Source organism: Nelumbo lutea, chromosome 2 (genome assembly GCF_056320005.1).
Source record: "Nelumbo lutea isolate HS-2025 chromosome 2, American lotus-T2T, whole genome shotgun sequence".
NCBI lineage: Eukaryota > Viridiplantae > Streptophyta > Magnoliopsida > Proteales > Nelumbonaceae > Nelumbo > Nelumbo lutea.
In genome coordinates, this window is record NC_142685.1 from 14,555,100 (window position 1) to 14,559,954 (window position 4,855).

The following is a 4,855-nucleotide window of genomic DNA, read 5'->3' on the forward strand; positions in this document are numbered from 1 at the left end:
CATTGACAACACTGGTGGCCATTGGGAAAAAGATCACAACACAAGGGGAAAATCTCCACGGTTCAAGACAACATATTCCACGCCATGCTCAATGTTTGGTTTAGGAGGAGGTTTTTTTTTTTATATATGGTAGGAGCCTAGGAAGGGGGTTACCACGTCCCCAAAAATTAGAAAAACAAATAAAAGGTAAAGGCCAAGAAACATTATTTGCATTCAGACTATAATCCTCTCGAGGCTGGATTCAGTGAATCCTTCGGTTCATGGGGCGTGTGAATCCTCCAATAGGAAGCGTGCACGTCACCCTTTTCGGTTCTTTTACTTTAATTCCCATTAACTTGTCAGCCCGATTCAACCGGATGGGAAAAAAACAAAAGCAGCGAAAACCAAGCACTCCCACTCTTCCTCCCCCCCCCCCCCCCCCCCCTCTTTCCCCATTTTCTCCAGAGCCTTAGCTCAAGAACACAAGACCACGGGCGGTACTCTTCACTGTTTCAATGAGCTTCGACGGCGTGCACTCAACCGGCGGTAAGCATCCCTTCTCCTTTTCCTTGAAACCCCGCTATTCTTCTCAAATCTTATCTTCCTTTCTACAGACCATCAGCGACAAGATTCAAACGGCATGCACCAATCTTCTCAAATCTTATCTTCTTCATTGCAGTAGCCTGTTGCTGATAATATTTCTTCACCGGTAGAAGTTAAAAGAAATTAAAGAGAAGATTGAAATAGAGTGGTCTGTTATCTGTTTGTTAATGGAGTTTCAACGAATCTACATCTCAATGTCAAGCTCTTCTTCTTCTTCTTCTTCTTCTTCTTCTTCTTCTGTATCTTCACCGAGCCATAGACCACAAGCTCACTGGCGGTTTCATTGCAAACCGACATTCGTGAAATCAACCGTAAAATCTATTGGCGACGGTAAGAAATCAACCGGAGCTCATGAAGCCAAATGTAAAATCTACCGGCAGCAGAAAAAAATCAACTGGTGGTCATCTAAAATCATTCAGCAGAACAAGTCTGTATCTCCACGCCAAACTCTTCTTCTTCTTATTCTCTTCTTCCTCTCCTTATTTTCCCTTTTTATTCTCTCATTTCTGTCGATTTCTGTCAATATACTTTGCTAGTCTACTTTGTTTTTCTTTAGAAGTTGCTGGACTGCCGGGTGTTCGTCACCATGTCTGGAATTGAAACTCAGGAAGTCGATCCAATCAGGGGAAATATATACTACAAAGAAAGAAGAAAACGGAAAGAAGAATAGGGAGAGGATGAGGAAGAGAATAAGAGAGACTTACCGCTCGCCGCTGGTTGTCGGTCGTCGGTTGATTTTTGATGCCATACGTCACTGGTGTTCTAGTCGTGTATGGTCAGACGATGCGGGAGAGTTCGGATGAGAGAGGAAGTCCAAAAGTGTGGTTTTATTGCTTTTTTGTCATTTAGTGGCCGGTTCAACCATAGTTAACAGAACAATTCCGTTAGATCTCTATTAATTCAATGAGGAGATGTAGTCGATTCTGGTTGGTGGGTTCACGCTTCCGGTGAACCCACAGGTTCACAGAATGCGAGCTCCAATTGATTTGCCTCGCCTCTCGATACACATTGTAATAAGATACTCCTTTGTGAGATCATTTTCTATAGGAATGTCAACCGTATTCGAAAATACGATTTTGGATTTGATAAGTTGGTTAATTCAAATATTTAATCGGTTGAATTTGGACATGCCCTCATTAGATCTGATGAATATTTGAATTCAATGGATTATTTAATTCATATATATAATATATAAAATATTTAAATGGTTTATGTTGGTGCTTGAATTGGTCGAAGACAATAAGGTAATTCCATCCCTAAGTTTCTGAGGTTGGCCGAAGGTTTTGAGGGTTTGAAGAGGTTGTTGTCGAGGCCAAGGTATGTAAGCTAAGGCGGGGGAGGCTCCGAGTACTACGGAAGCCAAAGACAGGTGGCTGAGGTACTGTAAGACAGAATACATCAGAGGCCCCGGGTAAGACCCCAAGGCAGAGTCTCCAAATCTAGATGTTGATTGTGTTAGATTCCTCCCCTTACTTGGAGGGGGTACCCCTATTTATACTTGAGCTACCTAGAGGTAGGTGGAGATGAACGCTTGAGATGGGTGTCATACAAGGGCGGTCAGAGAGCTCTACAGGGACGTGTGGGCTCTACGCGATTGGCTCTGTACAAGGGGAACAAGGTGACCTCTGATGTAAAGGATCTCGTTTCCGAATTTGGCCCTCGTGGGTTGGGCCTCCCAGACCCAAATGGGCTGGGTTGGGTCACCCCACATCACTTGGCCCCCACTCCTAAGGCCAAGAGAAAATTTTGGCTTCGACTAATGGGAGTAGTAATGGTGAGCGCTAGTGGGCCCGATAGCCGAGGTGTACCTTGTGGTGGTGTCCTCTTTCTAGTCTCTGCCTGGTTTGTCTTTATAAGTTGGGCCCGAGGCTGCAAGTGGTCTATGGCACTGCTGCTTTGGACAAGTGACTCGAGGGGCACGCTCAGTGCGGATGCTCTGGCGCTATCATCTGGGCTGAGGACCTACGGTGCCGAAGGCCGTTTAGGCCAAAGACCTATAAAGCCGAATGCTGTTTAGGCCGAAGACCCGTGAAGCCGAAGGCTGTTTAGGTCGGGGATCTGTGAAGCTGAGGGGCCCGTGGACCCGTACGTGGAACGGCTTTCCGGTTGGGCTAGTGTGCATGCTCGCGGGAGCGGGCAGCCCGAATCGGCAAGTCGCTTTGGGCGGATGCGCTGGTCCATCTTGAGCGTCATTTCATCTTCCAAGGGTGAGCGCTTAGAGGTGTGGCACGACTGGATCGCAGGTGCACCCTGAGCGTCGTTTCGCCTTTTGAGGATGGGTGTTCAAGGGTGTGGCACGGCTGGATCGCAGGTGTGGAGGCATTTCGCGTCTGTTGGATCAGGGAAGATCTGGGTCGTCGCTAGCGCGTAGTTTTGCCTTCCGAGGTTGAGCGTCACGCGGTGCACCATGATTGGGTTGTGAAGGCAATGGCTTCACAACCATTGGATCTTGAGAAATCTGGGCCGTTCGTTCCTCTTTAAATAGGGGCTTCGACAACAAAATTCTTGTCATTTTGCCTCCAAGTGCTTTCGCCTTTGAGTAAACTCAACTCCCAGATTCTCCAGTCTTCAACACTCTACCTTCACTTCTTTTGCTTTCACTCCTCTTTTTAGGTAATTTCCAACAATGTCTTTCTCAAATTCTGGACCTGAGTGCTATGAACTTCCGAATGTATCGGAGGAAAGCTCCATTCAAACCCCTTCTCCCCTTTCCCCTTTAATCCCTTCTGTTTCCGCTCCCCTTCAGTGCGAGGTGGAGGTGCTCCAGGAGAGGGTGACCTCTAGGGGAGCTAAAGGCATCCGCCGAGGCAATGACCCTCCCTATGAGAGCGTCGCATTTGTGACGCCGAGGGGTCCTCCCAGCCCGAGGGGGAGCAGGACCCGAACCTCGTCCCCAGGACAAGGGTTAAGAGTGTTGCCCAAGTAGTGGCCGAGGCTGATCCCTATCGCCCAGAGTTCGAAGGTTCTCTGGAGTGGGATCAGGTCAAGGCCCTAACGAGGCAATACTTCATCCCTTCGTCCTATGGGGTGAAGTTGCCCGAGGCAGGTGATCGGCCATGGACTCCCAAGGAGGGGGAGATCTGTGTTTATCAGCACTTCCTCCAATTTGATCTCCGGTTCCCCCTTCATCTGTTGATCTCTAACTTGCTAAGGGTGTATGGGATTACCCTTAGCCAACATGTGCCCAATGTGATAAAAACAATTATGGCAATGTTGGTGGTGGCTCGGCTCCAAGGGGTGGAGCTGACACCAAAGCTTTTTCGAGTGGTCTTCTTGCTGAGGAAGCACTCTTCTGAAGTTGGTGTCTTCTACTTCCAACCCTACAAGTCCAAGTCCGTAGATAAACCCCTCTTCCATGCACAACAGTAAGAGTAAATATTTCTTTTTGTCTTGTCTCGAGTGCTGGTCCTCCAAGTCGGGGTGGGGAGAGGCCAGCTTGTCTGCGGAGAAAAGTGTTCCCTTGCTTACGAGTGAGAAAAGTGATGATCTCACACGACTGCTCAACCTGGGGAGAGTCCGAGCCCAGTCCCTGGTGGAGGAGGAGATCCCATTGGTTTTCGTGGGACTCAGCCCTGCCCACTCGGTAGGATAGGCCACACAACTCCTTTTCCATGTTTTCCTTGCCTTCGTCTTTGTGTAATGGTACTAACTGTTGTTTTGCTTGCAGAAGTGTCGATGGATGGTCGGAAGGCCATACTGGACCGTGGCCACGTGATACAGAAGGAGCGGGCGAAGGCTGGCAGACAGATGCCTTAGAGGCCCACTGGGGGCATGCCAGCCAAAAGGAAAAGGCATCGGCCCCTAGAAAGGGGGGTTTTCCCACCAGGTCCCTGCCAAGAGGACGAGAGCATAGGTCCCTACCAAAGGGACTTCTTCAACAGCTCCCCCAAAGGGAGCCACTCCATAGATCCCCACAAAGGGGAAGGGGCCTGTCGAGGAGGGCCAGCCGAGGCGCGAGGAGCAGGCGCCGCAACAGCCGGCTGAGGTGTCGAGGAGACCGACCGACGAGGTGGAGGCAGGGAGGAAGATGTCGGCCGAGGGGGCCGTAGGGGGTAAACCGCAGCAGAAGGTGGCACACATCGGGAGTTCTGTTGGTGACGGAGGTCCCACAAGGAGTGAATGGGCCCGTTTTTTGCTCCCACGCCATTAGAGGAGCTCATCCAGCAGTCTGACCAAATCTTTCGCCCTGAGTGTGAGATCTGCAAGGGGGACTCTATCCGCAACGCGAGAGTTGGCCTAGCGTTGGTGAGTGAGGCTCTCCTAGCACAGGACC

At 49.7% G+C, this 4,855-nt stretch overlaps 1 long non-coding RNA gene across 1 annotated transcript; it reads left to right on the forward strand.

The window, feature by feature from the left end:
• The first annotated feature begins 354 nt into the window (after nucleotides 1–354).
• LOC148868724 (uncharacterized) lies at nucleotides 355–1,710 on the forward strand. The gene is made up of 3 exons (XR_016107802.1): nucleotides 355–525; nucleotides 594–1,009; nucleotides 1,139–1,710. It is a non-coding gene; the product is annotated as an uncharacterized LOC148868724 (long non-coding RNA).
• Nucleotides 1,711–4,855: the final 3,145 nt, after the last annotated feature.